The sequence below is a fragment of the Moschus berezovskii genome, chromosome 1 (genome assembly GCF_049115385.1).
Source record: "Moschus berezovskii isolate FMDL1 chromosome 1, NW_MosBer_1.0, whole genome shotgun sequence".
Classification (NCBI taxonomy): Eukaryota; Metazoa; Chordata; class Mammalia; order Artiodactyla; family Moschidae; genus Moschus; species Moschus berezovskii.
Window position 1 is genome coordinate 23,721,172 of NC_142460.1, and position 27,736 is coordinate 23,748,907.

The 27,736-nt window shown below is 38.7% G+C and overlaps 1 pseudogene; it reads right to left on the minus strand.

Annotated features, from left to right (window-relative positions):
• Positions 1 to 14,465: 14,465 nt before the first annotated feature.
• On the minus strand, positions 14,466 to 25,730 carry LOC148778701 (keratin-associated protein 13-3-like; annotated as a pseudogene).
• Between the last annotated feature and the right edge of the window lie 2,006 nt (positions 25,731 to 27,736).

Genomic DNA, 27,736 nt, shown 5'->3' on the forward strand with positions numbered 1-27,736 from the left:
TCTTTCAGATTCTATAAAATGCATCCTGGCATTTTTGTTCAGAATATATTGAATCTATCAATATACATAAAGATGTAATGAAAGCTTTCAACACATATACATATCTTTATTTGAGTCTTATTTAATTTCTTTCTGAAATATTTTATAAGTATTAATATGGGAATCTGGAATCATGAAATTTATTTCTAGATTATATATTTTGTTTTTAAAACATATTTTACACTTAATTGTTCAAGTAATGTTGGTTTTATATATAGAAATAAAATAGTTTTCTACAGTAATTTCATACATTCCTTAGGATGTTTTATGTAGACAATCATTCTGCCTGTGAATAAAGACAACTTTCTTATTCTCTTGCTGATATTTATGCCCTTTATTTGTTTTTCTTGCCTTACTTCTCTGGCTAAGACATATAGTACAATGATGACTAGAAATATGGAAATATGTTACTGTAGCTGCATTTGTGTGTGTTTATATGCCTGAGTAGTGTCCCACATTCTCTGTTAATAGCTGTTAATAAAATGTATCTTTTTGCTTTTAAAAGTCTGTGGTTTATAGTAACAAATTGTATCTGAGAAGAGGAGTGAATGAAAACTGAGGGATAGTACTTACCTAGTTCACTTAGGAGGTATTTGCAACAAAATACTTGCTCTCTTAGCCTCATAAGACTGGCTGGGATCTCCGTTTTCAAACTCGTTATTAGGAAATGGAACCTTTGCATATAGCATTTTGCTAACTAAATGTCTTCTAATTTTAAAACACCATTCTCACTGTTCCATATTATTTTTATGGCCTCACTCTTTAAATTTCACCATAATGAATTTTAGCTCCAATTTCGAAAGATTAAAAGAAAATTTTTATTTGGTGATGAAATAATTATAAAGGAAAGGGCATTTAAAATTAATCTAAAAGTTGGAATTGTCTTAAATATCAAAAACAAAGAGCCATGAGAAAAGATAAAGGAAAATAGATGAAGCTGAAGTGAAATGACCAAGTAGACGGTAAAAATACACAATTGTGTTCAGGGGAGAACAGAAGTTCAGTTGGTTTACAGGAAAAGGAGAACTTTATTCAGACAAAGGTAGCGGTATATGATGGGTATTTGTAGGTACGCTGACTTCATTAATTAAGGTTTTATTCAGTTCAGTTCAGTCACTCAGTCGTGTCCGACTCTTTGTGACCCCATGAACCACAGTATGCCAGGCCTCCCTGTCCATCACCAACTCCTGGAGTTCACTCAAACTCATGTCCATCGAGTCAGTGATGCCATCCAACCATCTCATCCTCTGTTGTCTCCTTCTCCTCCTGCCCTCAATTTTTCCCAGCATCAGGGTCTTTTCAAATGAGTCAGCTCTTTTCATCAGATCGTCAAAGTATTGAAGCTTCAGCTTCAACATCAGTCCCTCCAGTGAACACCCAGGATCTTCTTCAGGATGGACTGTTTGGATCTCCTTGCAGTCCAAGGGACTCTCAAGAGTCTTCTCCAACACCGCAGTTCAAAAACATCAATTCTTCAGCACTCAGCTTTCTTAACAGTTCAACTCTCACATCCATACATGACCACTGGAAAAACCATAGTCTTGACAAGAGGGACCTTTGTTGGCAAAGTAATGTCTCTGCTTTTTAATATGCTGTCTAGCTTGGTCATAGCTTTTCTTCCAAGGAGCAAGCATCTTTTAATTTCATGGCTGCAATCACCATCCGCAGTCATTTTGGAGCCCAGAAAAATAAAGTCAGCCACTGTTTCCACTGTTTCCCCATCTATTTGCCATGAAGTGATGGGACCAGATGCCATGATCTTAGTTTTATGAATGTTGAAATTTAAGCCAACCTTTTCACTCTCCTCTTTCATTTTCATCAAGAGCCTTTTTAGTTCCTCTTCACTTTCTGCCATAAGGGTGGTGTCATCTGCATATCTGAGGTTATTGATATTTGTCCCAGCAATCTTGATTCCAGCTTGTGCTTCTTCCAGCCCAGCATTCCTCATGATGTACTCTGCATATAAGTTAAATACAGGCTTGTTGTACTCCTTTTCCTATTTGGGACCAGTCTGCTGTTCCATGTCCAGTTCTGACTGTTGCTTCCTGATCTGCATGCAGGTTTCTCAAGAGGCAGGTCAGGTGGTCTGGGATTCCCATCTCTTTCAGAATTTTCCACAGTTTATTGTGATCCACACAGTCAAAGACTTTGGTATAGTCAATAAAACAGAAATGGATGTTTTTCTGGAACTCTCTTCCTTTTGCCATGATCCAGCAGATGTTGGCAATTTGATCTCTGGTTCCTCTGCCTTTTCTAAAACCAGCGTGAACATCTGGAAGTTCACAGTTCACATACTGTTGAAGCCTGGCTTGGAGAATTTTGAGCATGACTTTACTGGTATGTGAGATGAGTGCAATTGTGTGGTAGTTTGAACGTTCTTTGACATTGCCTTTCTTTGGGATTGGAATGAAAACTGACCTTTTCTAGTCTTGTAGCCACTGCTGAGTTTTCCAAATTTGCTGGCCTATTGAGTGCAACACTTTAACAGCATCATCTTTTAGGATTTTAAATAGCTCAATGGAATTCCTTCGCTTCCACTAGCTTTGTTAGTAGTGATGCTTCCTAAGGCCCACTTGACTTCACATTCCAAGATGTCTGGCTCTAGGTGAGTGATCACACCATCGCAATTATCTGGGTCGTGAAGATCTTTTTTGTACAGTTCTTCTGTGTATTCTCGCCACCTTTTAATATCTTCTGCTTCTGTTATGTCCCTACCATTTCTGTCCTTTATTGAGGCCATCTTTGCATGAAATGTTCCCTTGGTATCTCTCATTTTCTTGAAGAGATGTCTTGTCTTTACCATTCTATTGTTTTCCTCTATTTCTTTGCACTGATCACTGAGGAAGGCTTTCTTATCTCTCCTTGATCTTCTTTGGAACTGTCAAATTGGCACAGTTATCTAATTGAGTACTGTGGCTCCAGTTTCCATCTGAATAAAACTGTTTTTACTAATTTGCCAGACTGAGTTTATAAAATACTTTCTCTGGGAAGCTTTGTTATCATCTCTGACATCTCAGATTGTTATTAAGATCTTGTTGTTAAATGTACTTATATAAGATGCTCATTTACAGCTTTAATTACCATTGCAATTAAGTCATTATTTGATTAGCCTTGATAGTTGGTAAGTTCAGAGAAATGGAAACCCATTTTAAAAACAATTTTAAACTTTTCTTAACATAGAGAATAATATGAATGAATGTATTCTCCCTGAAAAAAAAATGTAATAGAACATTTGTTCATCGCACAATTTGTTCATCAAGTATTCTGTAAGAGCAGAGTTGAAAGCATATTATTTTGTGGACTCACTGGTCTGACAAGATGTTTGACAGGGTACTACCGAGGCATGACTAATAAAAAAATATGGGAATTAAGGTTGAGAGAGAACAAAGCTGTTATCTATAATCACTAAAATGACAAGAGTAAATAAATAGAAATTGGTGAAATCAATTGCATGGAAATGACTCATGATGAGTTTCCTGAGAAACTGAATAAATTAATCCCTAGAAGTAAGAACCACATGCTGGCTGGTAAAAAGATGACTGGTAATTCCTGGAAATAAAGTAGCTTAGGCAGCAGGAGCTTGGGAACAGAACTCCTGAATTCAAATTTCACAGAGCCACTGAGTATAACATTTGGACAAGGAATACAGCAGAAGGAAATCAGCTTAGTAGGGGCAGGGTCTACAAGAGAGATAATGGGAATCTGGTAGAGAGAAGGCTGCTTTTCCAGGGAACTGAAGACCAAGAATCACTCTTGCTGGAACAGAGACTCTTACCTTGATCCTGATAAATTCAGAATGCTACAAAAGACTTGAATATGGCCTTTGTAGCCCAACACTGTTTTCAATCTCATAAACAGAGTTTTGGGTGAAGTAGAAAAAGAATAGTTTTATTGCTTTGCCAGGCAAAGAGGGCCACAGCCAGCTAATGCCTTCAAAACTGTGTGTCCGACTGCGGGCAGGGGAGGTTGCCTTTTGTAGTCAAGGAGCAGGGTGCCTGAAAATGCTCAGGGTGCCTGCATATCCCTCATTACTTCAATCCAGAGGTCATCTGGCATCAGGTGGTGATGAGACAAACCTTCTCTGGAATGAAGAGTGCTTCATCAAAGTAGGTGACATCTTCCATTTGATGAGGTTTTTAATTCTGTGAAAGAGTTCAAAGATATTGTTCCCTGTATCCCTCAAGGAGGGGATTCACATAGCAGGACTTTGCCCCACGGCTGCACTGTTGTTTCTTGGCTTCTCCTCCCCTGTCTCTTCATTCCCCCTCACTTCCCTGACTAGCAAATATTTGAACTTGCCCCCTGGAACTCAAAGAAGGGGACACAGAAAGACTTCTGCGACCAGAACCCCCCAGGGTCCTGCTTGGTTTCAGGGATATGAACTGGCTGTTTCTAGAGCAGCCTTTGTATGGGATTGCACCAGTTTCTGGAGAAATAATGATACAATTCTTACACTTTGGTTCTTACATCTTTAAGGATATAAAGCAGTAGTATACTTAACTTCAGCACCAGTTGTGATATTACAAATGTACTCTTTCCAACATTGTAATTGCTAGTTGTGTGTTAGTACATCACTGTTAGTAACTCAATCGTGTCTGACTCTTGCAACCCCACAGACTGTTGCCCGTCAGGCTCCTCTGTCCTTGAAATTCTTCAAGCAAGAATACTGGAGTGGGTTGCCATTTCCAGATCTTCCTGACCCAGGGATTGAACCAGGGTCTCTTGCATTGCAGGCGAATTCTTTACCATCTGAGCCACCAGAGTAGCCCTATTACATCACTTTATTGCTGTATAATTATTGTTGAATATATCCCTGATTGTTTTTTTAAAAGGAAGCTTGCTTTTTAACTAGAGCATTTCCAAAGGTCAGAGAAACACTTTCACATCTGAAATATGCAGCTCATTTCTAATCATCAGAGACCGCTCTAAGCCAAAGAGAGGAATTGCATGTGGGGATAACTTGAATTATTACAGTTTCAAAAATTATGGATGCTCTAGACAAAATAAGACTGTGTTCACAGGGGAGCAACATGACATTACTGTTTAAGTTTCTGTCAGCAGATGCCAAATTAAAGTTTCTGCTTTCTTTCATTATTTTTCCCCTTTAGATTTCCCAATAACAGTTTAAGAACCCTGAAAAGTTCCCAAGCATTCTGGTAGCAGTAATGATGGTGATGATAATGGGGAACAGAAGAAGCGAGAGAGATGGCTGAATAGGAGAGAGAATGAGATCACGTGGCAGAACTGAAAATGCATTAAAATGAAGCTTAGCAGTTAGGTGTTCTGTTGTTAACCTTAACATTAACTTCTCTTTGAGATCTAGAAACAAATAATTCTAGTGGTCAAGTTTTACGTCTAAACAATAAGTAAGATTTACTTGGGGATCTATACAGTGATTTGTGTCTTATATTTAATGCATCTTAGGAAGAGAGTAGAGCTTTTTCATGTCCTTAAAGAAATGTCATATTTGGCAAGTCTGATTCTCTTTGAGCCTCTGTTTTCTCTTATGCTAAAAGGACCTCAAGTGTAATGAGTGAATTCCTCACAGATTCGTTCAAAGGTATAATGAAATAAGGCATAGGAAATTTCTTTAGATTCCTTGGTTCTGGACAAAGATAAGCACTTATTTTTACATTTGGCTCATTTACAACAAGATGTATTTTTATATATTTATAAAAGCATAGAAAGTAACTGTAAAAAAATCAAATTTCATGGTGAGGTGCAACCAAAACAGACATATGGGCAGCTCTAGAAGCTCATTTTCAGCTGCTTTGAGTTTGAGACTTGGGAAGGCATCAAGAGGAAACCCATGCCTTCTGAACCTAAACCCTTCCAGAGCTGCCCATATATCTGTTTTGGTGAGGCTAGTGATAAAGAACATACCTGCCAATATGGCAGACATAAAAGACATGAGTTCAGTCTCTGACTCAGGAAGATCCCCTGGAGGAGGGCATGGCAACCCACTCCAGTATCCTTTCCTGGAGAGTCACAGGGACAGAGGAGCCTGGTCGGCTAGAGTCCACAGGGCTGCAGGTAGTCAGAAACGACTGAAGCAACTTAGCACACATGCATGTACCTAGGCTGAGTGATAACCTCCTTACATACACATGAGAGAAATTACACAAGAAACTGGTTGTTGAGATGCTAAATTCAGAAATTTTGTCAACCAAAATGGGGTAAATCAATTTTAGTTATTGAAAGCTCATAGACATTCCTTTTTCAAGCTTACAAATGTATACTGCTGCTGCTAAGTCGCTTCAGTCGTGTCTGACTCTGCGCGACCCCATAGATGGCAGCCAACCAGGCTCCCCGTCCCTGGGATCCTGCAGGCAAGAGTACTGGAGTGGGTTGCCATTGCCTTTTCTGACAAGTCCTTTATTTACTAGTCCTTTATTTACTTTTTTTTAATGTTAACCAAATCATGTGAACTAAATTATATCCTTACTTTCTTAATTCTGCACTTCTGCAGAAACAGACACATAGTCAATTGTTCATGAGTGAATTCAGCTCTCCTCTGCTCCTGAGATTTATAGCCAGAGAGAGTTATGACTTCAGACTATGAACTTCCAGGAAATTGCCACATTAACACTCTTAAAATTCTGAAGATATTCATTAAGGACTTGGACACACTTAGAATTTCAAAGCCCATTCACAAGGGAATATTGATCTTTCATTTTAATTGCTCAAATAGACAAGAGAACAAAATTAGAAAATCAACAGATAACAAACCACCACATTATTTTTGGATTAAGGAATTTATTACATTTAATTCATGGCAATTTCATTTGGAGGAGAAAATTCTATCACAAATGCTGGCATTAGACTTTAAATTTGGGCTTTTGTTCAACTTACTGCTGGAAATAAATTTTTAAAAGGTTAACAATCAGTTGATATATGATAAGAGTAAACTACAAAATTTTAAATAAAAAGAACCTCATATGACTGTAAACTAATTAATACTACTCATAACAATTTAAACATCAAAGAAAAAACCACAATGGAAATTGAAAATATTTTAGAATGCATGATAATGATGGTACAACCCAGTAAAATTTTAAAGATATAGCTGTGTAGAAGGAAAATTTTGGATTTCAATGCATACGTGATAGTTCATATTTTTGTACCTGGGATGGTAAAGAATCTGCCTGCAATGCAAGATACCTGGGTTTGATTCCTGGGTGGAAAAGATACTCCAGTATTCTTGCCTAGAGAATTCCATGCACAGAGGAGCCTGGCAAGCTACAGTCCATGAGGTTGCAAAGAGTCAGACACGACTGAGCAACTAACACTTTCACAATTCAAGAAAACTTGAAACTTTAGTACTTGATACTGAAGAAGTTAGGCAAAATAGCAGTTTAAGCCAAAAGTAAATTTAAGATAGAAATTACAACGATAAGAACAGAAATCAATGAAATAAAAGTCAAACATAAAACAGAGAAAATCAAGGTCAAAATTTAGATTTTGAGAAAATCAACAAAAGAAATTGTTTCATTTTTAAAAAGAAATATCATGTAAAAAAAGAAGTGACCAATAGCTTCACAGAATTTACATAATTATATAAGAAGCTACTCATTTTCCTATATTCTAAAGTAGAATTTTTTGTTCATTTTCTCCAGTAATTGAGGTAAATATCTTAGCCTTCCTCATTGTATCTGTTTTACAAACACTTCTTCAAAGTAGCCCTCTTGTCAAACTTGAGTAATCAAATAATGAATGAAGAGCAGAACTACTCTTGAACAAGGTGAAAAATTAATACATTTGTTTTTAAAAGGTTCAGAATCTTAGTTCACATCCTGTGCACCAATCAAAGAGGCTTTTAGCTTCCTTCTCTCCCAGTTCATTTTCATCTCTAATTATACATTTGTATTCAATTCAGTTCAGTTCAGTCTCTCAGTCCTGTCCAACTCTTTGAGACCTCATGAATCACAGCACACCAGGCCACCCTGTCCATCACCAACTCCTGGAGTTCACTCAAACTCATGTCCATCGAGGATTACAGTGAATGATAAAGGAGACTTCCCAGACATTTGGATCCTGCTCAACCCAGCTCCAGTCTTGTACTGATTATTGCTGTACACAGTAGCCTTCCAGGAGAAGATTATCTTCTTAAGGAAAAAAGTTGAATTATTTGTCAATATCATAGAGCTGGATGACTTCAAAATATATGTGCTCTTTACTACAGAAATATTGATTTGCAATATTTAGTCTGTGACTCTGCATTCCTTAGATATAGACACAATTATTTGATATAAGAAGTGTTATCCATAGTTCATAGCACTTTTCAAGTGCACCCACTTCTAGAAACTATTAATCAAATTAGCCACAGTCTAATTAATTATTTAGTTTTGAGAATAAATGTTTTCTAAAATGTTTTCATTTCTCCTTTATTTTTGAGGGATATCTTGAACTGAAGGAAAATCCTGGGTTGACTTTTTAAAATTTTAAATCCTTAACTTGCCGTTTGAGAATATCTATTCAGTTTTTTATGTCCATATCTCTTAAAATTTCTCATATATTTATCAATTATATCCATATTTTTCTTAAATAACTCACCTGTCCATCACTGTCATTTCAGTCTTTGCCAACTAATTATAATACGTGTGTTTAAGGTGAATTTGTTCCTATTGATTGTTATTCTTTTTTTGGGGGGGAAGAATAACATTTTGATATTTTTGGTAATATTTTATTGCGTTAAAGACACTGTATATAAAGCAGCAGTGTATTTTGTAAATATTTATCTTTTTATATGCATAAGATTGCTTTCATACACTATGGTTATATAATTATAAGATTGATACATTGTTGTTCAGCTGCTCAGTTCTGTCTGGCTGCTTGTGACCCAACGGACCCTAGCACTCCAGGCTTCAGTGTCCTTCACTATCTCCCAGAGTTTGTTCAAACTCACATCCATTGAGTCGATGATGCCATTCAGTCATCTCATCCTCTGTCGTCCCCTTCTCCTTCTTCCCTCGATATTTCCCAACATCAGGGTCATTTATAAGGAGTCAGCTCTTCACATCAGCTGGCCAGAGTACTGAGCTTCAGTTTTAGCATCAGTCCTTGCAATGAGTAGTCAGGATTAATGTCCTTTAGGATTCACTGGTTTGATCTTGTTGCTCTCGAAGGGACTCTCAAGAGTCTTCTCCAACACCAGTTCTTTGATCCTCAGCCTACTTTATGGTCCAATTCTCACATCTGTACATGACTACTGAAAAAACCATAGCTTTGACTTTATGGACCTTTATCAGCACAGTGATGTCTATGTTTTTTAATATGCTGTCTAGGTTTGTCATAGCATTTCTTCCAAGGAGCAAATGTCTTTTAATTTCATGGCTGCAGTCACCATCCACAGTAATTTTGGAGCCCAAGAAAATAAAGTCTGTCACTGTTTCCATTTTTTCCTCATCTAGTTGCCATGAAATGGTGGGATCGGATGCCATGATCTTAGTTTTTTGAACGTTGAGTTTTCAACTAGCGTTTTTGCTCTCACCTTCATCAAGAGGCTCTTTAGTTCCTCCTTGCTTTCTCCCATTAGAATGGTGTCATCTGCATTCATGAGGTTATTGATATTTCTCCAGGCAATCTTGATTTCAGCTTGTGCTTCACCCAGCCTGGCATTTCGCATGATGTATTCTGAATGTTAGTTAAATAAGCAGGGTGACAATATACAGCCTTGATGTACTCCTTTCCAAATTTGGAACTAGTTCATTGTTCCACGTCTGGTTCTAACTGTTGCTTCTTGACCTGCATACAGGTTTCTCAGGAGGCAGATCAGGTGGTCTGGTATTCCCATCTCTTTAAGAATTTTCCACAGTTTGTTGTGATCCACACAAAGGTTTTAGTGTAGTCAATGAGGCAGAAGTAGATGTTTTTCTGGAATTCTCTTGTTTTATCTATGGTCTAACAGATGTTGGCAATTTGATCTCTGGTTTCTCTGTCTTTTCTAAATCCAGCTTGAAAATCAGGTAGTTCTCAGTTCACGTACTGTGAATTGAAGGATTTTGAGCATCACCTTGCTAGCATGTGAAATGAGTGCATATATAACACACAAATATATGTACAAAAATATTTTGATGTAATGTTTTCCAGAGATTGCAAGCCCTATTTTCTTCATGTTAGAAAGGTAAAGGGCTTATCAATATGCTTCTTCAAAAAATTAAATTAGGTAGGCACTGTCTTCAATTTAAATGTGGTTCATTGAACCTCTAGTTTACCTTCAGCTGGACCAGATACGCTGCCACTCCCTGATCTGAGCCATTATTATATTTTATTTCAAATGGGAGATATATTGGCCAATAGTTTCAGAATGCTTTAGTTTACCTTTGAATTCATTTTGCTCATTTTTTTTACTGTATTTTATAGTTTTCAAATTTTCATTTTTATATATTCTCATACTCTGTCAAAATTCTTAAATTTATCATTAATTTCTCAAGAAACATATCCACAATTTTTTGTGTGTATATTTCTAATATGTCCATTATCTGGACCTCTTGTAGACTTGTTTGTCACTTCATGGCAAATGGATGGGGAAACAATGGAAGCAGTGACTGACTTTATTTTTTTGGGCTCCAAAATCACTGCAGATGGTGATTGCAGCCATGAAATTAAAAGACACTTACTCCTTGGAAGGAAAGTTATGACCAACCTAGACAGCATATTAAAAAATAGAGACATTACTTTGTCAATTAGGGTCCGTTAACCCACTCCAGTATTCTTGCCTGGAGAATCCCATGGATGGAGAAGCCTGGTAGGCTACAGTCCGCGGGGTCGCAAAGAGTCAGACACGACTGAGTGACTGAACAGAACAGAACAGAACAGAACAGTCAAGGCTATGCTTTTTCCAGTAGTCATGTATGGATATGAGAGTTGGACTATTAAGAAAGCTGAGCGTTGAAGAATTGATGCTTTTGAACTGTGGTGTTGGAGAAGACTCTTGAGAGTCCCTGTACTGAAAAGAGATCCAACCAGTCCATCCTAAAGGAGATCAGTCCCAGTGTTCATTGGAAGGACTGATGTTGAAGCTGAAACTCCAATACTTTGGCCACCTGATGAGAAGAGCTGACTCATTTGAAAAGACCCTGATGCTGGGAAAGATTTAGGGCAGGAGGAGAAGGGGATGACAGAGGATGAGATGGTTAGGTGGCATCACCGACTCAATGGACATGAGTTTGGGTAAACTCCAGGAGCTGGTGATGGACAGGGAGGCCTGGCATGCTGCAGTCCATGGGGTTGCAAAGAGTCAGACAGGACTGAGGGACTGAACTGAACTATAGACTTGTTTGTACTCTGTGTTGCTTCTCAGTTGGTTCTTTTCTAGCCCTTTTGTTGGAGAAGGCAATGGCAACCCCTTCCAGTACTCTTGCCTGGAAAATCCCATGAGCAGAAGAGCCTGGTAGGCTGCAGTCATGGGGTTGCAAAGAGTCAGACATGACTGAGTGACTTCACTTTCATGCATTGGAGAAGGAAATGGCAACCCACTCCAGTGTTCTTGCCTGGAGAATCCCAGGGATGGCGGAGCCTGGTGGGCTGCCATCTATGGGGTCGCATAGAGTTGGACACTACTGAACGACTTAGCAGCAGCAGCAGCCCTTTTGTAGCACTGATCATTTTTAATCAATTACTATAGGTAATTTGAGGCTCTTAATGGATCTATCTGCAGAGTAATTTACTTTGGATGCACCAAGCTGTTGTAAGATTGCTAACATCATATCATCAAAATCGATGTAATTCTGTCTATGGCCAAACCACCCTGAACATGTCCAATCTTGTCTAATTTGAAGTACCCAATCTGATGATGACAAAGTTATATTTGGTAAAGGGCTTCTCTTGTGTGTGGACAGAGCAACCTTTTGGGCTACTATGGGATTCTCCAAGCAAGATTACTGGAGTGGGTTGCCATTCACTTCTTCAGTGGATTTTTCTGACCTAGGGATTAAACCAGGGCAGATTCTTTACTTGCTGAGCCACTAGGGAAGCACTTCATCATGTTACACTTCTACATATTAAATACAAAGGTGGTTGGTAAAAATATTTATTTTACAATGCATGCAAAGTCATTTAGAATAGACAAGAAATCTAGTGAAGATTATCACCAGAAATCGGTTCCAGTTGACTAGATGGAAAGGAAACCTAAGACTAATGTCTTTCAAAACGCAAACTTCAGAATTATGGACTAACATGTAGCCATTAGAAATGTTGTCTAAACCTATTTACCAAATTAATTAATAGCCCCATTGTAAATTAACTGTCCAAATGTTCCTGGAATATACCAGATAATTTCTATTCTGTGCTTCATCCATTTAATTTTATTTTTCCAAATTTTCTCTAATTCAATTCTATACTACCTCTGTTTTAACTTTCATAACAGTCTCCCTCTTTGAGAAAAATTGTGAACAACAGTTTCTCTGTGAGACTGGGATGTCTGGCCAGATCTTGACTCCTTTTGAACTTTCATTGCCTCATGCTTAGAAAAAAAAAAATGTATCACACAAAATTTACCTTCCTCTGAGTACTATTTAAAATTCTGAAGAAATAATGACTTCAAAATCTCTTTGAACATTTATTTACCTCAACACAAAGATAATGCTCTTTTATTATTAGATTTACCTCCTTTTCAAACTGTCTGACAACAATGTATCATTTTCTGTAATCTGTGTCTTGTTAAAAAGATTAGCACACTATTATAAAAAAGTAAAGAATATCCATTTTTGCTGACATAAAGGTTGTGATGATTCTCAGCCATATATAGTTTGAGCCATTGGAAAGCATAGAGATAAAAGCCCACACATCCTGAATCAAAATTCTTCACAAGAAGAATAATTGGCTTCCTTCTTACATTCTGTAAAGAAATGAATTTCATGGCAAAGTACTCACCAAGATTCACGAATCTGATCGCTTTTACCAACCAACTTTGGATGAACTTAATGGAAGTTACTTTAGATTTATATTTAGTATTTTCTGAAAATATGCTGCCACAAGTTAGATGTATATTTTTGTTTTATGTACAAATCTAGCAGTATATCTAAATTTTATTCTTTCTCTCTGCATTCCATATATATCCACTAACTTTTGTTCTTTTCTTTTCCTGTGAAGAGAGATCTATGACCTCATGTGATTTAAATAATGGGGCTTTTATAGCTTTTGAGGGACTTCCCTGGTGGCGCTAGTGGTAAAGAACCCACTTGCCAGTGCAGGAGACAGAAGAGACACAGATTCCATCCCTGAGTCAGGAAGATCCCCTGGATGAAGGAATGGCAACCCACTCCAGTATTCTTGCCTGGAGAATCCCATGGACAGGGGAGGAGCCTAGCAGGCTATAGTCCATGGGGTCACAAAGAATCAGACATGACTAAAGTGACTTAGCACACAGCACATAACTTTTGAGATGCTTATTCATACCAATTCATATAAAAAGGATAAAAGAAACCTAAATAACAAATTTTTTACCTCAAATTCTTCCATCTTTATTAACCCAAAATTTGCATTATAAAACAATTTAATATTTTACATTTATAAATCCAATAAACAGTAAAAGAAACTCCTGGACAATAATTAACTAATAATAACGATGACAATACCATATATGGATGCCAGAATAAGTGTGTTTATTTATATGTATGTTAGCTGTTCAGTCTTTTTTTTTTAAGTAATTAATTTATTTTTTATTGGAGGCAAATTATTTTACAATATTATATTGGTTGGTTTTGCCATACATTGACATGAATTCGCCCCAGGTTTACATAAGTTCCCCCTCCTGAACCCCCCTCCCACCTCCCTCTTCCCTTTATCCTCCCTCTGGGTCATCCCCTCACGCCAGCCTCGAGCATCCTATAACTTGCATCGACCCTGAACTGGTGATTCATTTCACATATGACAACATACGTGTTTCAATGCCATTCTCCCAAATCATCCCACCCTCACCCTCTCCTCAGAGTCCCAAAGACTGTTCTATACATCTGTGTCACTTTTGCTGTCTCGTATACAGGGTTATCATTTGCATCTTTCAAAATTCCATATATATGCGTTAGTATACTGTATTGGTGTTTTTCTTTCTGGCTTACTTCACTCTGTATAATAGGCTCCAGTTTCATCCACCTCATTAGAACTGATTCAAATGTATCTTATCTGACTCTTTGTGACCCTGTGGACTGTAGCCCACCAGGCTCCTCTGTTTATTTACTTAAGATAATTAAATAATGTTGAATTATGAAGTATATTTAATAATTGGGTGATTTCCATCACCAGTGCAGCTATATGATTTAAAGTTTAGGTCTATTACTCTCTTTTACATTATGCAAGAACAATTTCTAAGTGAGGCTGTGTGGTCTACAGATGAACAATCTTTGGGACCACAAAAAGGGTTGTTTCTTATGAGATTTAAGAGCTGACATTTTTCAAAAATATCTGTATATTCTATAAGTTAATATCTAGAAGCCAGATCCACAGATTGGCCAAAAATCAACATAGGTTGAGTGGCAGGATTTTGATCAATAGCTCAAGGTAGGAGAACCCCAGACTCCATAACCCAGGGTCTGAAGCCACTGGATCCACAACCCAGTAAGTGGCAGCCTTTGGATCCAGGGTTCAGGGAGCAGTCCTTGCTGGACCTAAAGCCCAGAGACCCTGGGTGAGTTGTCCAGCAGGGACTGAAGAACGTGGAGGTCCTCAGGAGGTAGCAGGACGTCTGGCAGGGACTGGACACCACAGCCTGGGTTCTGATGGGCTCACAGCAGGTCTCCCAGCTGTAGAGAGAGGAGTCCAGCTGGCAGGAGCTGGGAGAGCAGAGGTCAGTCCTGTAGACCAGGTTGCTGGGGAAGGAGGAGCCATGGGAGGAGCCTGAGTAATGCAGGTGGTCCCAGAGGAAGCGGGAGGAGAAGTTTCCAGAGCAGCAGTTGTAGGACACATTGACAGGAGATGCAAGGATGATTTCTACGTCCTGGACTGTGGCATTTATACCCTCTTAGCAATAGGTATTAACAACTGCAAGGTCATCATTTCCACATTTCTACTCCCTCATTTGCATGATGTTCTCTCAATCATCATTTCTGTAAGTGCAACTGCCTAGTTTCCTACATATTGTACTTACTTGTGCTGTAACAATATTCATTATAACACAAAAGCAGTAAACTACTCATGTCACAAAGGTATGCCCCTTTTGTATTCGTGACCACCCCATTGTGGTCAGGAATGTTCCTTCATTTCTTCCTGGTATATGCTGCGTGTGTATCTGAGTCTGGTTTTGCTGGAGTATGCAGTCCTTCTAAGGGTGGAGATTGAAATGGTACCATCTTTCATTTTTATTTGGTCAGAGGCATAACTTTGGCCTTCAAAACAGCCTTCTAAACACTGAACCTGCTTGTGACGTTCATTTGCGTCCTCCAAAATTAATTTCCAAGTATTAAAATTAATGTATTAAATTTGGCTGCGAGAGACATCTCAGCCAATGCAAAAGGCCCAGCCCTGTTACAAACTGACGGAAGGAGTAACGGGAACAGAGGAAACCCTAGACGAGCGTTTGGAAGACACGAGACCCATCAATGGGAAAACACAAATGCAGACCAATCGGAGCCTTTCAGAGGAAACTTGGGTAATGACTCTACTGAGGGGTGTGTGTGTGTGTTAGTCACTCGGTCATGTCCAACTCTTTGTGACCCCATGGACTGTAGTCCACCAGGCTCCTCTGTCCATGGACTGCTCCAGGCAAGAATACTGGGGTGGGTTGCCATTCCCTTCTCCAGGGGATCTTCCAACTCAGGAATGGAATCCAGGTCTCCTGTGGATTCCTGACCATCTGAAGCCCTCTGTTGAGGTGAGCAGAAGCAGATGACCAGAGGACAGAATGGAACATTCAGGTTTCTCCTCTACCTTATTTCAAACCTACGATTTGTTGAATAAATGTTATTCAAATCAAGAGTTTCAAATGATTTAACTTTATGAATTTTGAGATATATTTTGCCTTTTTGCTATCCACATTTACAGTACAACCAGATATGTTGCTCTTCTAGAAAAGCCCCAGTTAGACACTGCAGCCCCATCATGTTTCACCTACATTGCCTCCCTGTTAAACATCCTCCTTCTTCCTTCGACCACTTTCTTAAGGTGATTTCTTCAGTGCAGGATACCTGAATGTCTCTTTCATATTATCTCTCTAAAAGCAGTAAAGGGGGATTCCCTGGCAGTCCGGTAGTTTATGACACCACGCTTCCACTGTAGCGGGCATAGGTTGATAACTGGTCAGAGAACTAAGATGCCATATACCACATGACCAAAAAAAAAGAAAAACTAAACACTAAAAGACTTTCTTCAGGTGCAGAATTTCTCTGGTGACTCAGATGGTGAAGAATCTGCCTACAGTGCAGGAGACCTGGGTTGGATCCCTGAGTTGGGAAGGGAATGGCTACATACTCCAGTATTCTTGCCTGGAGACTCCCACGGACAGAGGAACTTAGCTGGCTACAGTCCAAAGTGTTGCAGAGTTGGATGCGACTAACACTTTCCCTTGCTGGGCTTCCGTGGTGGCTCAGATGGTAAAGAAACTGTGTGCAATGTGGGACACCCAGGTTCAATCCCAGGATTGGGAAGATCCCTTGGAGAAGGAATGCACACCCATTCCAGTGTTCTTGCCTGGGAAATTCCATGGACAGAGGAGCCTGGTGGGCTACAGTTCACGGGATCTCAGAGTCAGAATGATTGAAGCAACTAACACACACACACAAACAGTAAAGGACTTTCTTCAGGTACGAAGAAAATATTCCCAGAGAGCAACATGGAAATGTAAGAAGAAATGTGAATATATAGATAAACACAGATTACATTTAAGTAAAAACCTTATAAATCATTAATTGAAAAGATTCTTGGTTTTAAAATATATATAGTTTTATTTTATTTTTTTATTTTTATTTTTTTTATTGGGGGCTAATTATTTTACAATATTATATTGGTTGGTTTTGCCATACATTGACATGAATCCACCTCAGGTGTACATGAGGACAACAATACCGTAAAAGAGAACAATTGGATTTAAGGTTTTCCAAGGTTTTAGCATTACTGTGGAATTGTAAAAATAATAATTTATATTAACAAGAAGTAAATCAGGAATGTACATAGAAATTTCTAAAAAAACCCTAAAATCAGTAAAACACCACCGATATTACATTAAAAATGGGAAATGATAATATTAAAAGTTTTGTTAATCAAAAAAAAGGAAAAGTAATCTAAAGGACTAAATAATAAAAAAATCCAAATTTTTAGATATAAATTTTTATATGTATATATATATACATATATGCATGTTCAGTCACTCAGTCCTGTCAGATTCTTTGTGACCACATGGACTGCAGCCCTCCAGGTTCCTGGGTCCATGGAATATTTCTAGGCATGAATACTGGAATAGGTTGCCATTTCCTGTGCTTAGTCACTCAGTCATGTCCGACTCTTTGCAACCCCATGGACTGTAGCCCACCAGGCCCCTCTGTCCATGAGGATTCTCCAGGAAAGAATACTGGAGAGGGTTGCCATGCCCTTCTCCAGGGGATCCTCCCAACCCAGGAATTGAACCCAGGTCTCCCGCATTGCAGGAGGATTCTTTATCTATTGAACCACCAGGGAAGCCCAGCCATTTCCTACTCCAGGGGGTCTTCCCAACCCAGGGATAGAACCTGTGTCTCCTACATCTCCTGCATTGGCAGGTGCATTCTTTACACTTTGCCCCCTGGGAAGCATATGCATATATTTAGACATATCTTTATCTGTATGTCTATATGACACATAAAAGGAAAGAGTCTAATACAGAGATTCAGATTCAGTTTTAAAAGAGTACCACAATATTCTGCTTTCAAAAGTAATCAATAAAAATAAAAGCATACAGAAATTTTGAAAGAAATGATATGAATTATCTAAAAAACAAAAGGGGGCTATTAATTTATTAATCTCAGTCATAGAAACTTCACTAATGATAAAGAGGAATGATCATAATTTTTAAAAAGGTGTGAGTCCTCCATGGATATCACACTCACAATGCTTAAGGATATAAAAAAGGAAGACAAAAGCTAGTTAGGGTGTAGAACACTTCACCAACACAATTAAGAGAACTGATCAAACAGTGGATGCATTGCACTCAAATTCAACAAGCACAATCATTTGAAACGCACAGGGAGTTTAACTGAAAATACCCCAGTCATAAACCTCCATCAACTCACATGGTTATAATAACTCTTAGCATTGCTCTTGTCATTGAGGAAATAAGTATAAGGCAGTGAAATATGATAGCTAGAAAAGAAAATCGCTAAATGTCTATTTGAAAATACACTTGTAAATAACTTGTCTTGGTTCTTTCCAGCTGCTATTACAGATTATCATGGAATGTATGCTTTATCAAAACATTGATTTCTTATGTTCTGGAGGCTAAGAAGTTCAAGTTCAAGGCACCATGAGATGTCTGAATGTCTGATGAGACCCTTTCCCTGATGGCCATCTTTTCACTGTAACCTCAATAATAGAAGGACCAAGAGTTCTCTGGGATTTCTTCTTTCAAGGGCACTAATCCTATTCAAAAGATTTCCATCTCTGATAACCACTGTGTTCAGAATTAGAAGTTAGCATTTGGATTTTGGGGGCAAATGACTATTCAAGACATTGTGTAATCCCTGATTCAAATCAATATGGGCAATAGAAAATTCCTTGATCAGAATGCTATTGAAGATAAAACATTAAACTTATCAGGTTTTGGCTAATTCAGTTCTTTGAGGGTATTTTATACACTAAATGGGTATGTTTGAAAAGAAGAAAGGCTGAAGATCAAGAAGTTAGAATAAGGAATAACACATCAAGACAAAAGAAAACAAAAAGAGGAAACAAATTAAAGGTAGAAATAAACGTAAGAGTAAAAATTTATTTGTATAGAATATAACCAGGTCCGCTGATGCTAAAGCTGAAACTCCAATACTTTGGCCACCTCATGCGAAGAGTTGACTCACTGGAAAAGACTCTGATGCTGGGAAGGATTGGGGGCGGGAGGAGAAGGGGACGACAGAGAATGAGATGGCTGGATGGCATCACCGACTCGATGGACATGAGTTTGAGTGAACTCCGGGAGTTGGTGATGGACAGGGAGGCCTGGCGTGCTGTGATTCATGGGGTCGCAAAGAGTCGGACACTACTGAGCGATTGAACTGAACTGAAAGTTGGTTCTTTAAAATTAATAACAAGAGTAGCATTCAAATTGAAAAAGAAACATTATACAAGACTCCTACAAGAGAGAGCAAAGTGAGGAAATATCTGTTCCAAATGTAAATAACTCTTTTGCACATCTTTTATTTTCAGATATCCCAAATTAGAATTTCAATCTCATTCTTTCTTGCCAACCAAGCAGGGAAAATTTTCCGCTTAGTAATATCTTGTGTGTCTATATTTTCCATTTTCTTTTATTGCCAAACTTTCTCTTTTTTTCCCAAAGTAGCCTTGATGGAACAAATTCAGAGTTGATGAATGAAGAGCAAGGTCATTCTCAAGCAAAACCTTGAAGTAAGTGCATTTTCCTTAAGAACTATTTCTTCTGTAAGAGTATCTTTTACTGCACTAATCCATAAGTCCAGTAGTTCCCTGCATTTTTCTCCTCTCTAGTCATTTCTTAATAATAAGATATAAGTAGCAAATACTTTAATGAAACTACTAACTCTCAGACAGTTACTAAATGGAGATCACATGTTATATTGGTACAAATTATGTTTCTGAAGATAGGTTTTTTTTTTTCCCTAAAGGAAATTAATTTATCCATATTTTAAAATATTGGGGAATTTTAAATTAAAATGTTGGCTCCAAACTATGGAAATAAGGGCCTCTAAAAATTGTTTTCATATCTGATTTCTATATATATATTTTCAAATCTGTGGTTTATGGAATCATTATAGTGTATAGATCCAATTTTTTCCACTCAATTATTTAAAAGACAAAAACTCCCTGGTGTCTCAACTGATAAACAATCTGCCTGCAATGCTGGAGACCCAGGTTTGATCCCTGAGTTGGGAAGATCCCCTGGAGAAAGGAACAGCTACTCACTCCAGTATTCTGCCCTGGAGAATTCCATGGAATGTATAGTCCATGGGGTCGCAAAGAGTCAGACACAACTGAGTGACTTTCACCTAACTTACTAGCCATCCACAGTATTCAACTTTGATTAATCATCTTAATAAGCAGGCAGGTATCATAAGCCATGACTTGGAGTATTAAGATTGATGCCACCAGATGGTGTTTTGTAAACTTATTATCTAGAAAATTGGTATTGTTGTTCAGTCACTAAGTCATGTTCAGCTCCTTGCAATTCCATGGACAGGAGCACTCCAGGCTTCTCTGTCCTTCACTATTTGCTGCAGTTTTCTCAGACTCATGTCCACTGAGTCGGTGATGCCATCCAACCATTATCCTCTGTCATCCCCTTCTCCTCCTGCCCTCAGTCTTTCCCAGCATCAGGGTCTTTTCAAATGAGTCAGCTCTTCGCATCATGTGGCCAAATTATTGGGGCTTCAGCTTCAATATCAGTCCTTCCAATGAATATTCGGGACTGTTTTCCTGTAGGATGGACTGGTTTGATCTCCTTGCAGTCCAAGGGATTCTCAAGAGTCTTCTCCAGCACCACAGTTTGAAGGCATCAATTCTTCTGCACTTAGCCTTTTTTATTGTCCAACTGTCACATCCATACATGACTGCTGGAAAAAACATAGCTTTGACTATTTGACCTTTGTTGGCAAAGTGCTTTTTAATACGTTGCCCAGGTTTGTCACAGATTTTCTTCCAAGGAGAAAGTGTCTTTTAATTTCATAGGTGCAGTCAATATCCACAGTGATTTTGGAGTCCAAGAATATGAAATATGACTCTTTCCAATTTTTCCCCATCTATTTGCCATAAAGTGATAGGACCTGATGCCATCATCTTCATTTGTTGAATGCTGAGTTTTAAGCCAGCTTTTTCACTCTCCTCTTTCACCCTCATCAAGAGGGTCTTTAGTTCCTCTTTGCTTTCTGCCATTAGAGTGGTATCATATGCATATCTGAGGTTGTTGATATTTCTTCTGGCAATCTTGATTCCAGCTTGCGCTTCATCCAGCCTGGCGTTTGGCATGATGTACTCTGAATATAGGGCTTCCCTTGTGGCTCAGCTGGTAAAGAATCTGCCTGCACTGCAGAAGACCTGGGTTTAATCCCTGGGTTGGGAAGATCCTCTGGGAAAGGCTACCCACTCCAGTATTCTTGCCTGGAGAAATTCCATGGAGTATCTAGTCCATGGGGGTCACAAAGAGTCTGACACAAATGAGGGACTTTCACTCACTTTACTCTGCATATAAGTTAAATAAGCAGGGTGACAATATGCAGCCTTGATAGACTCCTTTCCCAATTTCAAACCAGTCTGTTGTTCCATGTACAATTCTAGATAATATTTCTATTATATATATTTACCCAGTGGAGACTAGGAGTCATTTTGCATCCCACAAAATGGTAAGTAGTCACTGGTCAGGCTACCATAACTAAGAATCTTAAGAATGGGAAGACAATTCAACCCATATCTTAATGTCATATTTTCTTCCATCGGCAAGCACATGTATTTTCCTTCTTTATAATAGTCAGCTCAGCCTATGCGTTCAGTCAGTCTGCTGGTGAGACATTTTCTCAGTCTTTTATTGTCTGCAATTCTCTGCAGTTTTGAAGCACATGTCTTCTGTTCCTAGTATTCAAAAAGGAAACCTTCATTTTGTCATGCTTCTTAATACTTCAGTCAATTTTCTCTTAAAATAATTTATATTTCAGTCCTATTGCTGTTTGAAGGTAATCAGCTTTATTCCCCATGTAAATTAGAAATGTTTCTCTTGTCACTGATTTAGGTGTGTGTAGGTGTATTCTCTGTATTTTTCCAAATTTCAGTTGGCAACACTTATTTGAATTTGTTTCAGAAAATTCATAGCATTTTATCCCTGAATATATTTCCTCCTCCATTATCTCTCTTTTCTATTTTTAGGACTTCAAACACAAATATGCTTAATCTTTTCACTTTGATCCATATCTTCTTAAACTCTGTTCTCTATTTTTTATCTCCTCTTTTCTCTGTGCATTAGTTTAGATAAATGATTCTCAATCAGAAGATAATTTCCCTTTAGTCCACTAGGGATTATTTGACAATATCTGGAGAGACAACTTTGTTTGTAATGATTTGGGAATTCTCTGATCTGCTTTAGGTATCCATTGCTTCTTTTTTAAAATAGCTTGAATTTTAAATATTTATCTTTGTCACAAATCTATTCAAAGACCTAAATATACATTGAATAGGTTATTCTTTGAACATTGATTAAAGCACTATTTAGGGATAATGTCTTTTTGTGTTGGTGTGCTCCTGCTCAGTCATGTCTGATTCTTTGTGACCCATGGACTGTAGCCTGCCAGGCTCCTCTGTCAATGAGATTTTCCAGGCAAGAATACTGAAGTGGGTCACCATTTCCTCCTCCACAAGATCTCCCCAAGCCAGGGATTAAAGCCACATCTCCTGTGTAATCCAATTTCATTACTCAAAAATCTATTTATCTTGGTCTCTTAAGGTTTCATTAAATATTCAGCCTGTAAACATTGAGCATGTTACTAAAATAAATAAATAAATACACAAGTAGTGTCTCCAACTTTACATTGAGATCAGAATGAAATAGTCAAATTGGCTGCTATAAAGGCTTTTGTTTTCATTTAAATTTCATTTGGGCTTTAGGAAAGCACTGATGTGGAATTGCAGACTGTATCTGTGATTCTGAAGCTGTATCCTCCCCACTAAAATCATTGTCTATATCTTCTCATACATATGAAAAAGTGAATTACATTAGAAACTCACCATTAGAAATATGAATCTGGTCAATTTTAACAAATATTTGGTAAACTCAGAATTTATTCAGTGTTCATGTGGACTTTTAAATTGGTCTTTTCTCTAGTTTTACTTTCATTTATTACACTAGCCATATAAATCTAACAGTATAAAGCTATTCATGAAATTCCGCTTGATTCTATCAGTTTCACAATTACATTCCCTCTGTCCATATAGATAAGACTCATATTCTTTGATAGAATCAAAATTTATCCTGATTCTGAGAGTTTTATTTAATAAAGCTCCAAAACTTCAAAACATGAATATTTAGCAACTGTAGTCTGAATGAGAAAAATATCCATTGTTCAGAGAAATTAGATAAAATCTACAACATTTGTTGTTGTTGTTTAGTCACTAAGTCACGTTCAGCACTTTGGCAACCCCATGGACTGTAGCCTGCCAGTCTCCTTTGTCCATGGGGTTTCCCAGGGAAGAATATTGGAATGGGTTGCCATTTCCTTCTCCAGGGAATCTTTCTGACCCAAGGATCAAACTCGAGTTTCCTCTGATTCCTGCATTACCAGGCAAAATTCTTACCACTAAGCCACCAGGGAACACCCTACAACATTTTAGGCTTCCAAAATGTCCTCCACAATCACGTTGAGCTTTTACTTAGCTGATAAATCAAATCAGCACAAACTCTGGTCAAAATGTATAAACAATAACATAAAAATATTTCAATGCCAGGATGAATTAGTTTATTGGGTTATAATCCTTTAACTTTGTATCCATTTGGGGCAGAAAGTAAATAAACATACATTCCATTAGTAATGCTGATATTATACTTATTTAGGGGGTTATGTCTTTAAATTCATAGGATTCAGGAATCAGTCTGCATTTGATGGAAAGAGATTGAGTAAGAAACTGGTGACCAAGGAGTAAGCAGATAGGTGCCAATGGAAATAATGAGCATGATGGAACTCTGAGCAGGCATTTTGACGAATTGACTTAGAAAGTACTGGAACTCAACACATTGATCAGTAGAAGGCAGATGGATAGATAGGTTGGTTGCAAAATAGCTAGAGGCTCCTAGAAGACAAGTAGGTTGGATGGCAGAAACTGGGTACAAAGCCCATGGTAGGGAAGTCCCAGACTCCATAAATCAGGGCTCTGAAGCGGTGGGATCCACAGTTGAGTAAGCAGAAGCTCTGGATCCAGAGTTCAGGGACCTAAACTCCAGAGACCCAGCGTCCTGATGGACTCACAGCAGGTCTCCTGGCTGTAGAGAGAAGAACCCAGCTGGCAGAAGCTGGGAGAGCAGAGGTCAGTGTTGTAGACCAGGTGGCTGGGGAAGGAGGAGACACAGGAGTGAGAGAATCAATTCCTAGGCAGGTTGACAAGAAGTCCAGGGTCCCTGAGGAGGAGAGAGGGGTCTGGGGCTTTCGAAGAAGAGATAGGGGTCTGAATTCTCAAGGAGGAGGAAAGGACAAACTCTTTCCTTCTACATTCCTTAGTCTTAGTCATATAAAACGGTTTTTTTCTTTAAGCCCAGAAATGATGATTACACAACAAACAACTCAGTTTAAACTCTGTGCTAGGGATTCAGTTCAGTTCACTTCAGTTCAGTTGCTCATTTGTGTCTGACTCTTTGCGACCCCATGGACTGCAGAACACCAGGCCGCCCTGTCCATCACCAACTCCTGGGGTTTACTCAAATGTCCACTGAGTTGGTAATGCCATCCAACCATCTCATCCTCTGCCGTCCCCTTCTCCTCCTGCCCTCAACCTTTCCAGGCATCAGGGTCTTGTCCAATGAGTCAGCTCTTCACATCAGGTGGCCAAAGTATTTGAGTACTGGCTTCAACATCAGTCCTTCCAATGAATATTCAGGACTGATCTCCTTTAGGATGGACTGGTTGGATCTCCTTGCAGTCCAAGGGACTCTCAAGAGTCTCCTCCAACACCACAGTTCAAATGCATACATTCTTCGGCTCTCAACTTTCTTTATAGTCCAACTCATATCTGTACATGACTACTGAAGAATGATGACTACTGCCATGATTTATTATATCACAAAGCTAATGAGTATTCCTATACAGAAAGTCTAGCACAATTTGTCAGTTATCTTCATTCTATTAAGTCCAGGAAAGCACCATCCATCCCAGCTTTTTTTGTTGTTCCCTGCCTGTGATGCCATGTTCATCTATTCCTGCTTTGCTCTGCCATTTTTTTGTCCCTTGTCTAGGGTTCCAAGTGATCAGTGGCATAGCTTTGCTTCTTATAAGGATGCTTCTAATGACTGATTCTCCTTGTCCCTACTGATTCACGTGCTTCAAATGTATTTTCCATCTGTCACACATTATTATACAGTGCTGCTCACATCCAACGGAGGGAAGAAAAACGGCTCATAATGAGAAATGGCTGGAAACAGAAAGGAAGCAGGCAAATGTTTAAAGACAAAGTGACTTCAGAAGACTGAACTGGGATGGAGTCACAAGAGAAATTGATAAATGGGGCTTGTGGAGAGGGAGTAGGGATGATGGCGGTAGTGTGAGAAACCGGGAAAAGGGATGAAGAGAGGGAAGTCAGGTGTCTCTTCTGCTTATCTTGAGACTGGATCTAAATGCCATTAAGAAAAATAAATACAATAGAAAATACAGAAAGCAAATGTAGTTTATGTACAAGAAGCCCCTTAAACTTGAACTTTCAAGCTGCAAACTTTCCAAGATGCAAATACGCATTCCGTCAGTGTCAGGCATGAGTGAAATTACAGCTTTCCCTCCATCTTCTATTGCTGATGATCCCTCAGGTCTCCCATCTCCCAGCTCCTCTCTCTCCTCTAGTAAGTAACTGTTGCCCATTCACGCAATGCCCCTGTATAACAGCTGCTGTACTGTACCACTGTACTTTTCAAGGTACTGTACCGTAAGGTTAAAATATTTTATCTATTTTTTGTGCTTGTTTTTTATGTATTATTTGTGTGCAAAATATTATAAACTTATTATAGTACAGTACTGTATAGCCAACTGTGTTCCTTGGGCACCTAGGCTAACTTTCTTGGACTTACGAACACATTCTTGGAACTGAACTTGTTCATCTGTGGGAGACTAACTGTATTTTCATATACTTTTATTAACATCATAAAAATTTAAAAAGAATCTGAGATCTTCATCCTAGAACAACTCAGGCTTTTCTCTCCTCAGACTTGTTTTTTGTGCACTTTCAAAGTCAATTTTTTTCTATAATTTCTTTCAAAAATACCTTTTTCTTTCATCACTCCTGTTCTCCATTTTATTTTTTCCTTTGAATAGAACAATAGCTGAGTCCTAATTTCCAGTAAGTTAATTATCTCAGATAAATTTGCATTGAAATAAACATAGAAATTCTTTAGACTGAAGGAAATAATTTTAAAAGGAAACATTAAACTTCAAGAAAGCATAGAGAGAATGTGTTGGATTCTCTAGGAAGCAGACATTGAGACAGGAATGGGTGAGCAAAAGTTTGCTAAAGAGTAGGACTTGTGAAAGAAAGAAAAGCCATTTGACCACCTCGTTCAGTCATTGACAAAGGGCTGCCATGAGAAAAACCTGACTGTGGCTTGAAATCTGAGACAGATCTGAAAGAAGCCACCAGAGAGAGGCTGTCCAGTAACCTCACTTGTCATAGCTAGATAGCTATTCATTTTTAGAAGAGATGCGATGTGAGTTTCAGTGCATATCTGTCCCTGTCACGGTTCACCATTTGCACCTTGAGAGTCAGCCTATCAAGAGAGAGATTCTCTGTGGTTCTGGTCTGCTTCCCTTCTGAGGGAAATGTACAAGAGTGACTCAGCCCTATGAAACAGACTCTATCTCCATATTTGATCCTAGCGCTGCCATGGGTATTCATTATCTCCCTCCTTCACAAACCACTGTAACTTTGCCTTGCCCTCAGTTACCACCTCTATTGGTCTCAGTGGATTTCTGGGTGGTATTGTCCCTGCCTTTATTCCCAAGAGGTATGAGAAGGCAATGCTAACCCACTGCAGCATTCTTGCCTGGAGAATTCCATGGGCAAAGGAGCCTGGAGGGCTACTCACTGCCCATGGGGTTGCAAAGAGTTGCATACACTTGGCAGGAACTCTGATAGCCATACCCTTTTCTTGCCAGAGTTACCATATATGACAAATTATATCCACAGTTGGACAGGAAATTTCAAGGGCATCCAAGTAGGTCTACTGAGCTCCATACATATTCCCTCCTACCCTCACTGTGCAGAGTAACCCTGTGTGCTCTGTCGCTTCAGTTGTGTCTGATTCTTTGTGACCCTACGGACTGTAGCCCTCCAGGCTTCTCTGTCGGTGGAGATTCTCCAGGCAAGAATACTGGCCTGGGTTGCCATTTCCTCCTCTAGGGCATCGTGCCCACAGTAACCCTACCACTTTCTATTAATCAGGATTACCTACCCTTAGATTAGATATTACCTTTTTTTTTTTTTGCCTGAAACAAGCAGCCCAAAGTGCTCGGCCAGCAACCATATTTGCAGTTTAATGAAACCCTTGCTTGATGTGTCCTTTAGTAAGTTAGTCTTTGGGAACAGTGCTTCTATCTTTGGAAATTCCAGTTGCAGAAATAGGAAGCATAAAGCACTTTAATGGGTCATTGAGAAAGATAATAACTGGATATCTGGAACCCAGTGTTTGAGGGCATTGCTTGCCTGCTCCAAGCAAACTTCAGTTTTTGCTGGCAGTTGGACTATTTAATGCACCATAAGGCAGAGAGCTTCAGGGTCCAGTGGCTTTTGACATACATTAATGGGCTTCAGTTCTTGCTGCCTGTACTATGAAGTGGATTTCCTGATTGGACACTGCATTGTGAGGAATTCCGTG